The sequence below is a fragment of the Hyperolius riggenbachi genome, chromosome 5 (genome assembly GCF_040937935.1).
Source record: "Hyperolius riggenbachi isolate aHypRig1 chromosome 5, aHypRig1.pri, whole genome shotgun sequence".
In the NCBI taxonomy this organism is placed as follows: Eukaryota; Metazoa; Chordata; class Amphibia; order Anura; family Hyperoliidae; genus Hyperolius; species Hyperolius riggenbachi.
The window spans coordinates 145,541,397-145,555,192 of NC_090650.1; positions in this window are offsets into that span (position 1 = coordinate 145,541,397).

The following is a 13,796-nucleotide window of genomic DNA, read 5'->3' on the forward strand; positions in this document are numbered from 1 at the left end:
TCATCAACTTTTTGAAGTTCACATCTCACAAATAGCTATTCAACAGCAAATATAATAATTAAATCCCCACTATATGGCTGTAAAGGTAAGTTTGATATACATGTATAAGCATGCCTCTTTATCTGCACCTGACCTAATGTGGACGGGGACAGGAAATTATGGCGCACAGCGCCTATGCAACCTTCCGGCGCACATTGAGAACAACGGTAAACGTTATTTACCGTTTTAAAGTGCAACTTCCTGGCGCGCGGCAGTCCCATCAATAGGCTTGCACTATGAACGATATTTACCGTTCTAGAACTCCTGAACGGTATTTCATAGAACGCAAATTATCCTTTTAAAAAGTTGAATGCATTTATCTTTGATTCAGAATGCTATTGTCCGTATTTGTCCCTTCTATGTAATTTTACTGAATCAATCTATCAAATGTTAAATAGCTAGATTTATCCTATTATCTGTCATCTGCGATTGTCATTTTTTTTTTCTGTATATGTTAATTTATTTTTCATATTTTTTTATTTAATAGGCATTGTAATTTTTTTTCCTGTATGCATTTACGTTGCGTATCATAAAACTGTTATTTCACATCAATTATTAAAACAAATTACAATAAAATTGTATAATGTTACATGAATAAAGTGTCTTTTGTTTAATTTTCCTAATATTGTGAACAAATTAAAACGCAAAAAACAATATGAAGTTCATTGGATTTGAACTTCTGACTTACTGTTCATAGCCCGTTGTCTTACCACCAAGCTACAGCCTGACTTGAAAAAAAAATGACTTGTCAAGTACAAGTGTTTGTAAATAGAAAAAAATCATACCCTCTAGTGTTTGAATTATATACTGCAATTAACTGGTAATCGTCTTTCTCTATATGAAATCAATCTGCATGTTGTTGTCATTTTTGCAATTATGTTTGTAGTTTCATATGAATTAAAGATAAAAATGTAACATTTTTTTCTGGGGTTGTGATAGTTTGAGGGAGTGTAGCTAGTGTGAGTGTGGCAGGGGAGAATGTGATGGTGTGGTGGGGTAGAGGAGAGTGTGAGGGTGTAGTGAATGAGATTGTGAGGGTGTAGTTTGGGAGACTGTGCGGCTGTGGTTGGTAAAAGTGTGATGGTGTTGTGTGGGAGAGTATGAGGGAGTGGTGGTGGAGAGTGTGACTGTGTGGTGGTGGAGAGTGTGAGGGAGGGTAGGGGGAGAGTGTGAGGGAGGGGTGGTGGAGAGTGTGAGGGAGTGGTGGTGGAGAGTGTGATGGAGGGTAGGTGGAGCGTGTGAGGGAGTGTAGGGGGAGAGTGTGAGGGAGTGTAGGGGGAGAGTGTGAGGGAGTGTAGGGGGGGGAGTGTGAGGGAGGGTAGGTGGAGAGTGTGAGGGAGGGTAGGTGGAGAGTGTGAGGGAGGGTAGGTGGAGAGTGTGAGGGAGGGTAGGTGGAGAGTGTGAGGGAGGGTAGGTGGAGAGTGTGAAGGAGTGTAGGTGGAGAGTGTGAGGGAGTGTAGGTGGAGAGTGTGAGGGAGTGGTGGTGGAGAGTGTGAGGGTGTGTAGGGGGAGAGTGTGAGGGTGTGTAGGGGGAGAGTGTGAGGGTGTGTAGGGGGAGAGTGTGAGGGAGGGTAGGTGGAGAGTGTGAGGGAGGGTAGGTGGAGAGTGTGAGGGAGGGTAGGTGGAGAGTGTGAGGGAGTGGTGGTGGAGAGTGTGAGGGAGTGGTGGTGGAGAGTGTGAGGGAGTGGTGGTGGAGAGTGTGAGGGTGTGTAGGGGGAGAGTGTGAGGGAGTTTAGGGGGATAGTGTGAGGGAGTGGTGGGTGAGTGTGTGGTGGGAGAGGGGAGAGTGTGAGGGTGTAGTGTGGGAGAGGAGAGTGTGTTGGTGTAAGGGGGAGAGAAGAGGGTGTGGTGGGGTAGAGGTGATTGAGAGGGTGTGGTGGGAGAGGATAGTATGAGGGTGTGGTGGTGTCGAGGTGAGTGTGAAGGTGCGGTGGCGATAGTGTTAGTGTGTGGTGGGTGAGTAGAGAGTGTGAGTGTGTGGTGGGGGAGAGGAGTGTGTCAGGGTTGGTAGGGGAGAGTGTCAGTGTGTGGTGGGGGAAAGGAGAGTGAGGGTGTAGTGGAGGAGAGGAGAGAGTGTGAGGGCGCGGTAGGGAAGAGTGTGAGTGTGTGGTGGGGAGAGGAGAGTGTGAGGGTGTAGTGGAGGTGAGGGTGCGGTAGGGTTGAGTGTGAGTGTGTGGTGGGGTGGAGGAGAGGAGAGTGTGATGGTGTGGCAGGGGAGAGTGTGGGGTGGGGGAGATGAGAGTGTGAGGGTGTGGTGGGGGAGTGTGAGGGTGTGGTGGGGGAGTGTGAGGGCATGGTGGGGGAGAGTAGAGTGTCAGGGTGCAGTAGGGGAGAGTGTGAGTGTGTGGTGGGGAGAGGGAGAGCATCCAAGGTTGCGCCAACATACAGTTGTGTTCAAAATTATTCAACTCTGAAATTGAGTGTTTTGGCCACTTTGACATTGATTTTGATCATTTCAGTCATCTTGTGTACAATTACATCAAAGAGGCACTTGTAAGTCAGACAAATATAACAACATTTATAATGAAATAACCACAAATGTCTTTTCAGTGCTCACATCCTTATCAGTTTTATTCAACCCCCAAGTGACATTCATTCTTAGTACTTAGTACAACATCCTTTTCCAGTTATAACAGCTTTTAAATGTGAAGCTTGACACAAGTGTCTTGCAGCGATCTGTGGGTATCTTAGCCCATTCTTCATGGGCAAAAGCCTCCAGTTCAGTCACATTCTTAGGCTTGCGCGCTGCAATTGCTTTCTTTAAGTCCCACCAGAGGTGCTCAATCGGATTTAAGTCTGGTGACTGCGATGGCCACTCCAAAATGTTCCGGCCTTTAATCTGCAACCATGCTCTAGTGGACTTGGAGGTATGCTTGGGATCAATGTCCTGCTGGAAGGTCCAACATCTCTCAAGCCTCAGGTTTGTGACAGACTGCATCACATTTTCATCCAATATCTCCTGGTGCAAAAGAGAAGTCCTGGTACCTTGCACATGCTGAAGCTTCCCTGTACCTGCAGAAGCAAAACAGCCCCAAAGCATGATTAACCCCCCGCCATTCTTCACAGTAGGCAAGGTGTTCTTTTCTTCATAGGCCTTGTTCTTCCTCCTCCAAACATAGCGTTGATCCATGGGCCCAAACAGTTCTAATTTTGTTTCTATCAGTCCACAGAACACTATCCCAAAACTTTTGTGGTTTGTACACATGACTTTTGGCATACTGCAGTCGACTCTTCTTATTCTTTGGAGACAGCAAGGGGGTGCGCCTGGGAGTTCTGGCATGGAGGCCTTCATTACGCGGTGTGCGCCTTATTGTCTGAGCTGAAACTTTAGTACCCGCATCTGACAAATCTTTTTTCAGTTCCTCAGCAGTCACACGGGGACTTTTCTCCACTTTGCACTTCAGGTAGCACTAGAGTTGAGCCGAAATTTTCGTAATTTCGCATTACTATAATTACGCATGCGAAATTTGCGATTATGATGCGAAATTGCGGTAGCGTAATTGCTATTAAAATCGTAATTGAAAATACCGTAAGCGTAATTTTCAACGCGTAATTTCGTGTTTCGTTCATGCCGTAATTTCGCATTAAACGCTACCGTAATTTCGCGTTAAACCGTAACGCTCCGTATAATATAAAAAAGCCGCCGACTTTAAGGGTTAATAGCAAAGCCCCCTTAAATGCTAAGAGCCTCAAATTTGGAGAATATATTAAGGAGATTAGGAGGAATAAGAGGAAATTTTTTTTTTCAAAAAGACCTTATAGTTTTTGAGAAAATCGATTTTTAAGTTTCAAGGGCAAAAATGTCTTTTAAATGCGGAAAATGTCAGTTTTTTTTGCACAGGTAACAATAGTGTATTATTTTCATAGATTCCCCCAAGTGGGAAGAGTTTTACTTACTTCGTTCTGAGTGTGGGAAATATAAAAAAAAAAAACGACGTGGTGTCCCCCCTCCCAGACCTCTTTAACCCCTTGTCCCCCATGCAGGCTGGGATAGCCAGAATGCGGAGCACCGGCCGCGTGGGGCTCCGCACCCTGACTATACCAGCCCGCATGGTCCATGGATTGGGGAGTCTCGGAAGGGGAGGGGCAGCCAAGCTTTCCCCTCCCCCTCCGAGCCCTTGTCCAATCCAAGGACAAGGGGCTCTTCTCCACCTCCGATGGGCGGTGGAGGTGGAGGCCGCGATTTCCTGGGGGGGGGGGGGTTCATGGTGGAATCTGGGAGTCCCCTTTAAAAAGGGGTCCCCCAGATGCCCACCCCCCCTCCCAGGAGAAATGAGTATAGAGGTACTTGTACCCCTTACCCATTTCCTTTAAGAGTTAAAAGTAAATAAACACACAGACACTTTGAAAAAGTATTTTAATTGAACAAAAAACATAACCACGAAAAAAGTCCTTTAATATTCTTAATTAACCATTAATACTTACCTGTCCCTTTAAATAAATGATCCCTCGCAATATCCTCGGAAATGTTCTATCGGTTACAATGTAACAAAGTTATTACAATGTAACAACTCTGTTACATTGTAACTACCCCGCACCCGACGTCACTCGCCGCTTACCCGCCGCACGGACCCGACAGAGCTCTGAGCTATATAGCTCAGAGCTCTCTAAGCATCTTTGTATTTGGGCTCCAAGGAGCCCCATTGGTCCTTAGCAGACCAATGGGGTTCCTTTAAATCAGAAGGAACCCCATTGGTCTGCTAAGGACCAATGGGGCTCCTTGGAGCCCAAATACAAAGATGCTAAGAGAGCTCTGAGCTATATAGCTCAGAGCTCTGTCGGGTCCGTGCAGGACGCTAAGTCCCCGCCGCCTCCCGCTGTCCACCCCGCCCACATCTGTCACCCACATGTCACCCACATGTGGGTGACATGTGGGTGACATGTGGGAGAGGCGGGGTGGACAGCGGGAGGCGGCGGGGACTTAGCGTCCTGAACGGACCCGACAGAGCTCTGAGCTATATAGCTCAGAGCTCTCTTAGCATCTTTGTATTTGGGTTCCAAGGAGCCCCATTGGTCCTTAGCAGACCAATGGGGTTCCTTCTGATTTAAAGGAACCCCATTGGTCTGCTAAGGACCAATGGGGCTCCTTGGAGCCCAAATACAAAGATGCTTAGAGAGCTCTGAGCTATATAGCTCAGAGCTCTGTCGGGTCCGTGCGGCGGGTAAGCGGCGAGTGACGTCGGGTGCGGCGTAGTTACAATGTAACAAAGTTGTTACATTGTAATAACTTTGTTACATTGTAACCGATAGAACATTTCCGAGGATATTGCGAGGGATCATTTATTTAAAGGGACAGGTAAGTATTAATGGTTAATTAAGAATATTAAAGGACTTTTTTCGTGGTTATGTTTTTTGTTCAATTAAAATACTTTTTCAAAGTGTCTGTGTGTTTATTTACTTTTAACTCTTAAAGGAAATGGGTAAGGGGTACAAGTACCTCTATACTCATTTCTCCTGGGAGGGGGGGTGGGCATCTGGGGGACCCCTTTTTAAAGGGGACTCCCAGATTCCACCATGAACCCCCCCCCCCCCCAGGAAATCGCGGCCTCCACCTCCACCGCCCATCGGAGGTGGAGAAGAGCCCCTTGTCCTTGGATTGGACAAGGGCTCGGAGGGGGAGGGGAAAGCTTGGCTGCCCCTCCCCTTCCGAGACCCCCCAATCCATGGACCATGCGGGCTGGTATAGTCAGGGTGCGGAGCCCCACGCGGCCGGTGCTCCGCATTCTGGCTATCCCAGCCTGCATGGGGGACAAGGGGTTAAAGAGGTCTGGGAGGGGGGACCCCACGTCATTTTTTTTTTATATTTCCCACACTCAGAACGAAGTAAGTAAAACTCTTCCCACTTGGGGGAATCTATGAAAATAATACACTATTGTTACCTGTGCAAAAAAAACTGACATTTTCCGCATTTAAAAGACATTTTTGCCCTTGAAATTTAAAAATCGATTTTCTCAAAAACTATAAGGTCTTTTTGAAAACTTTTTTTTCCTCTTATTCCCACTGATCCCCTTAATATACCCTGGGAATTTGGTGTCCATCAGGGGGGGACATCCGTGACTCCCGTCACGGGCCCGGGGCCTGCAGGGGGGCCCTCTCCCCGCCACGGCGCTGCGGGTGCCGCCCGGCCGGCGCTCAACCCCTCTGGCCGTTGCTCCCTCAATCCCTCTAGCCGCCGCCGCCTCCGCCGCGTCAGACCCCGATCAAGCGGCGACAATAGTGCGGGCGCTAGGACCCAGCGCCCGCACTGATATCGCACTGACGTCACTTCCGCATATAGAGCGGGTGCGTCCGGCGCCCGCTCTTACTGGTCGGGTCGCCGCTGATCTTGAGGTCTGACGCTGGGCTGCTGGCAAGGTAGGGGAAGCAGCGGTGGCGGCTGGGGGGGGCTCCTTGTCACTCACTAGCTAAAGGGCCTCCCTGTCACTCACTCACTAGCTAAAGGGGCTCCCTGTCACTCACTCACTGCCTAAAGGGGCTCCCTGTCACTCACTCACTGCCTAAAGGGGCTCCCTGTCACTCACTCACTGCCTAAAGGGGCTCCCTGGCACTCACTCACTAGCTAAAGGGCCTCCCTGTCACTCACTCGCTAGCTAAAGGGGCTCTCTGTCACTCACTCACTGCCTAAAGGGGCTCCCTGTCACTCACTCACTGCCTAAAGGGGCTCCCTGTCACTCACTCACTGCCTAAAGGGGCTCCCTGTCACTCACTCACTAGCTAAAGGGGCTTCCTGTCACTCACTCACTAGCTAAAGGGGCTCTCTGTCACTCACTCACTCCCTAAAGAGCCTCCCTGTCACTCACTCACTACCTAAAGGGGCTCCCTGGCACTCACTCACTACCTAAAAGGGCTCCCTGTCACTCACTGCCTAAAGGGCTCCATGTCACTCACTACCTAACCTGGGGGTCCCTGTCAGAGTCCAGGTGAGAGGTGTTTACCATAATAAGGGGGCATTCTGCCTATTTATGTGAAATGCTATCTATTTATGTGCCTCATGACTGCTGAATTTGTCTTGTTGGGGGCCTAATGATTGAATTTTTACTTGTTGGGGGCCTCATGATTTGTTGGGAGCCTCAAGATTGCTGAATTTGTCTTGTTGGGGGCCTCATGATTTGTTGGGGGCCTCATGATTTGTTGGGGGCCTCATGATTGCTGAATTTGTCTTGTTGGGGGTCTCACTATTGCTGAATTTGTCTTGTTGGGGGCCTCATGATTGCTGAATTTGTCTTGTTTGGGGCCTCATGATTGCTGAATTTGTCTTGTTTAGGGCCTCATGGTTTTTTGGGGGCCTCATGATTGCTGAATTTGTCTTGTTGGGGGTCACATGATTGCTAACTGCGAGACTATGGGAAAAGCTGAATCATTACCATATGAGACAATAGCATTAAACCTACTTTTTTAGCTTTTTTAAACAGAAAATAAAACTGGGAGGTTCTAAAAAAATGATGGAGCACTTCCTCCTTCCGGCTTGAAGGAGGAAGTGCTTGATATCGAGGCTTGCAATGCGTCCATTCGGACACTTGCACCTCGTTGAAACGCTGGGCGGAGAGAGCGGCGTTCTGGGTAATTAACCCCGCCGCATCTAGCCGCTCAGCTGTGGCAATTAGAGCTAACTTGAATCACGAGTATCCACCGGACAGCAAGCCTCCAACTAGCTCTGCCAACATGTAATGGCTACGCACATTTCTCAGTTTGTGGAGGGGGGGGGGGGGCTCATGATTTGTGAGGGGCCCCAAAATTTCTGATTGCGGCCGTGTGTGTGTGTGTGTGCGCGCGCGCGCACGCTACAACATTCTGTCACTTTACTGTAGTGACTTTGCTACTTTTTCCGTCGAACTTTCAACTTACCTGGTGCTTCTACCACCTCTCCCCAGACTTGCTGTGCTTGCAGTGGGACAAAACAATCTTCCAGTCCCTGCCGCAGCTCACTTTCGGTTTTCGTGACTTTTATGTCGCATCCCACTGCACCTGCGCAGTACTCTCCTGGCGACGTATATGTCGGTGACGCGAAAATCAGAAGTGAGCAGCACTCGAGGACCAGCGGATCATTTTGTTTCAGCGCAAGCACAGGACATCTGGTGGAGGGGCCGGTAGAAGCCCCAGGCAAGTTGATTTTTTTTTCTTTGTTTACAGTACAGTACTAAGTTTATGCAGCCTGCGCTGAAAATTTGATGTTCACTACATCACTATTGGAGGGGGGGGGGGGCGGAGGAATCGTAAGGGTGTAGACTTAGAAACATCATTTAATACTTGGAGCCTGATCTTCAATTTTTTTTTATTTTTAACAATAACATTCAACATTAGATACTAGTCTCTGTGCCCCTATGTAGCAAATAAATAGCATATGATTATACAATACTTAATTATGTTACATACTAATTACAAATCAACTCATAATTACATCACATAAGCCATACTGTCAACATTTAAGACCGTATATAATTTCACCATTAGATGGTGCTGTTTCATGTGCGGATCATGTAGGAGGACTTAAGTATTATAAGCACCAAAACTTTGTAAATTAATGTAGTGTAGTGGTAAAGTTGCTGACTTTAGTTCAAGTTTTGCAGGTTCGACACTGATCATAGGCGCTTTTTACAGCTTTTTGTAAATAACTTAAAAAATATTTTAATATTATATTTGAGATGTTTGTGGACTCTATAAGTCACTTATGCATGTCAAAAAGTAAACAACCACGTGCTGCTATTGCGTACTCCTATTCATTGGCTTGGTGCATTGCTGTTAATTACCTTCCTATCAGTAAAGTACTTCCTGAAGTTAACACCCGTTTATTGGTTTGGGCTGCTTGCTGCTTATATCTTTTGTTCATGTTACAATGGCAATGCAACATTTGGAAGCACATTGTGAAGCACGGAGCTTAGAGAAATAAGCAAATGAATCAAACATGTGCATATGCACCCTGCATAAACATGCACGGGTGTACGAGAGGTGAACGAGCATGTACTGAATGTGCCAAGTGAATGAAGCAAGGAAGCTATTAAAACGAAAATTTACGTTTTATAGTCAACCATGATAAAACGCTAAATAGCGTTTTAGGTGCATTACCGTTCGGGAACCATGCGCCATTTTTTCCAGGCGCCGCTTTTTACTGTATGCAATGTGGACAACTAACAAACTAACAGATATGTTTTGCATAATACTTTGTAACTGGGTACCTCCTGCATCTCATGTACCAATTTTATTCTACAATAAGGTACTACTATGCCACTCGGCCAAGCCAAATAAGGTTGAACGATCATTGCATTATTGCAAACTGTTGGTTAGAAACAAATATTAACAATTACTTCAGTCAGCAAAATATGTGTTTTTGTGCAGGTTTTCAAACTGGTGCAACAGGGAAAATAACCTAGATCAGATCAGGGCAGCTCTCCTCCAGTGTGTTTTGAGGATTGCCTATTGTCACTGCCACAAACTTGGAATTTAGCTCTAGGCCAGGGCAGAGCAGTAAGGGATAGCACTTTTATTACTGAATGCGGTTATGAAAAACATAAAAGATATAGCCAGTACTTTTATACCAATGGGACATTGGAGCAGCAAGTATGTATTACTTGCAAGGAGACTAGAGGGAGTACTAGAGTGAAGGCATTACCAGAAGGAGGACACAACCCCATGCGTACCTACCCACATGGACACATCTACACACATATGCATACATATACTAGTCATAAGTACTCACATAAATACACATGGGCTTGCCAAAACATCTTCAACGGATCTACAGTTAATAGAAAAAAACATCACTCTCTATCTCACCAGCCTTCTTCTAGGCTTATCTTTTCCTCTTCTCACAATCTCAATGAGCTGCTAAAGTCTCATTGACAGCAGCTGTGTCTCCTGCAGAGGTGTGGGCAATGAAAGATTCTCCACTTATCTAAACCTGTCTCTATTAATTTTAGATCAACCTAACCCATCCACAGGCCTGGGAATAAATGCAAAAAACAGGAATGTTTAGATAGATAGAGATTTTGTACCAGTATATCCTCTGTCAAGCTGACTCATGCTGCAAATCTAATTAAAACATGCATTGAGGGTTCACCGGCTCAGCTCTCAGTCAGCATACAAAGCAGATTGGAAGGCACCAAAACAAATGTAATTGGTAGATAAAAGGAGTCCATTTTTCCTTGCCAGATGTGGCCCCCACCCACCATTCGATCCAAGACAGATGTATCATCTTGTAGAGAAATATACACCTTTTAATTTTTTGAATTGCTACCCATGTACGTTGCTTTGGGCTCCAGTTGTTTGACTTGGGCACAAGCCCCCCAATCAAGCACCTTGAAACAAAAATCATGGATAATGAGTATTGGTTAAGGTCAGGGCTGGATTTACCATAAGGCACTGTAGGCATGTGCCTACAGGCGCCTGATGATGGAGGGGCGGCTCACTCCACTCCCCTAGCACCGCCCTCCTTCCCTATGCAGAGTACTGAGCAGTGCTTAAATAAGGGTTTAGTCACTTGGCTCTCGACATTCCACTGACAAGATCTCCCTTCAGTCGGGGCACCACTAGCTGGCTACCTAATGCTAAGGGACACCTGTAGCTACCTATGACTGTGTAAGGGAGAAGTCACAGCTGGGTCATCCAGCACACTTGCGATGGGGTTCACCGGGTGTTTGTGGGTTTCTGGAGGGCGAAGTTTAGGGTGCCAGGACATCTGTGCCTATAAGCTCCTGTGATGTAAATCCGGGCTTGGTTAAGGTTACATTTACACACTATTTTAGATGCGTTAATGGATAGGCCTTGGGTGGGTTATGTGTAACAGTTAGGGTTGTCAGGTTAAGGTTAAGTTTAATAAAGTAGTGTACATTGGAGGGGAGGTTAGGGTTAGGCATAAGGAATGAATTAATGTTGTGAAGTATGGTTAGACATCAGGAAGAACTTAAAGTGGATCCAAGGTGAACTTTTACTCATTGCATAATTGTGTTCCTTTTCTATTGTTTATAGGGCATTCCTCAAGCCAAATACTTTTTTGTTTTTGTTTTAATACTCTAATTCCCTATAAACTAAATAAACCACACCCACATGTTTTCAGAGGGCCTTGGCAGTAGCAAGGGCTCATGGGAGCTCAGTCTGGGCAGGAGGAGGAGGAGGTGTTACTAGCCATTGATTTCAGAGGCAGAGGGGAGGAGGTTTTTTTTTCACAGGCTTAGTGATCAAGATACAGATAAGCCTGCCTCTGTGTAATGTTTACAAACAGCATGGCTGCTGTCATTGTATCACAGGAAGAAATAATAATTTTCTATTATAGCTGTTTGCAGCTATATTTGTTGTGTAAACTATCTAAACTTTAGATAAGATAAGGCCTTTGATACGGTTGAATGGCCATTTCTGTCAGCGGTCCTTGCCAGGTTTGGTATTGGGGATTCTTTTTAGAGATGGGTTCGCATCTTATATTCAAACCCCTCAGCTAGGGTCAGTACTAGTGGCTGGATCTCTCAGGCTTTCCCTTTGGGGAGGGGCACGAGGCAGGGATGCCCTTTGTCTCCTCTATTATACGCTCTTGTGGCGGAGCCCCTGGCATGTCGTATCCGGGCCTCACACGAGATCATCGGTTTTAAGACCGCAACCACCGAAGATAAGATCAGTATGTATGCGGATGACACTATTCTTTTTTTGGCTGATGGAGGTCCGTCCCTGTCTCGTGCCCTTGAAACTATTGAGGAGTCAAGTTACTATTCTGGACTACGGGTCAATGTCTCTAAATCTGTACTACTTCCATTAGATCCCTGGACCACTCCCAACCCAAATACACCTCCGCCCCTTTAAATAGTCAGTTCCTTTAAATACCTTGGGGTACAAATACACATAGACCCTGTACAATACCTAACACAGGAAGTATACAATCTGCTTCCTGTAGTACATTCTAGATGTAATGCCTGGACTAAGCTTCCCCTAGCTGTGATGGGCATAAATAGTTTAATTTAAAATGGTCCTACTCCCCAAAATACTATACATACTCCATCACTCCCCTATACAGGATCTTCTCAAAAAATTAGCATACCGTGATAAAGTTCATTATTTTCTGTAATGTACTGATAAACTTTAGACTTTCATATATTTTAGATTCATTACACACAACTGAAGTAGTTCAAAGCCTTTTATTGTTTTAATATTGATGATTTTGGCATACAGCTCATGAAAACCCAAAATTCCTATCTAAAAAAATTAGCATATCATGAAAAGGTTCTCTAAACGAGCTATTAATCTAATCATCTGAATCAACTGATTAACTCTAAACACCTGCAAAAGATTCCTGAGGCTTTTAAAAACTCCCAGCCTGGTTCATTACTCAAAACCGCAATCATGGGTAAGACTACCGACCTGACTGCTGTCCAGAAGGCCATCTTTGACACCCTCAAGCAAGAGGGTAAGACTCAGAAAGAAATTTCTGAACGAATAGGCTGTTCCCAGAGTGCTGTATCAAGGCACCTCAGTGGGAAGTCTGTGGGAAGGAAAAAGTGTGGCAGAAAACGCTGCACAACGAGAAGAGGTGACCAGACCCTGAGGAAGATTGGAGAGATGGACCGATCCCAGCCCTTGGGGGACCTGTGGAAGCAGTGGACTGAGTCTGGAGAAGAAACATCCAGAGCCACCGTGTACAGGCATGTACAGGAAATGGGCTACAGATGCCGCATTCCCCAGGTAAAGCCACTTTTGAACCAGAAACAGCGGCAGAAGCGCCTGACCTGTACTTGACACTGGACTTCAGGCATTTTAGCATTTCCCTCTCCCCAGTCTTCCTCCAGACTCTGGCACCTTGATTACCGAATGACGTGCAAATGTTGCTTTCATCCGAAAAAAGTACTTTGGACCACTGAGCAACAGTCCAGTGCTGCTTCTCTGTAGCCCAGGTCAGGCGCTTCTGCCGCTGTTTCTGGTTCAAAAGTGGCTTGATCTGGGGAATGTTGCACCTGTAGCCCATTTCCTGCACACACCTGTACACGGTGGCTCTGGATGTTTCTACTCCAGACTCAGTCCACTGCTTTCGCAGGTCCCCCAAGGTCTGGAATCGGTCCTTCTCCCCAATCTTCCTCAGGGTCCGGTCACCTCTTCTCGTTGTGCAGCGTTTTCTGCCACACTTTTTCCTTCCCACAGACTTCCCACTGAGGTGCCTTGATATAGCACTCTGGGAACAGCCTATTCGTTCAGAAATTTATTTCTGTGTCTTACCCTCTTGCTTGAGGGTGTCAATGATGGCCTTCTGGACAGCAGTCAGGTCGGCAGTCTTACCCATGATTGCGTTTTTGAGTAATGAACCAGGCTGGGAGTTTTAAAAGCCTCAGGAATCTTTTGCAGGTGTTTAGAGTTAATTAGTTGATTCAGATGATTAGATTAATAGCTTGTTTAGAGAACCTTTTCATGATATGCTAATTTTTTGAGATAGGAATTTTGGGTTTTCATGAGCTGTATGCCAAAATCATCAATATTATAACAATAAAAGGCTTTGAACTATTTCAGTTGTGTGTAATGAATCTAAAATATATGAAAGTCTAATGTTTATCAGTACATTACAGAAAATAATGAACTTTATCACAATATGCTAATTTTTTGAGAAGATCCTGTATATGTCCCAAATACATTTTTTAAGAAATTGAAGTCTGCACTCTTGAGTTTCATCTGGGGCAAGGGCAGGGCTAAACTTAAAAGTGCAATTTTGCAGATTCCAATGAATCTTGGTGGCATTGCACTTCCCGTATTTCCAAAAGACTACCTTGCATTGCAGCTACAACATATATCGG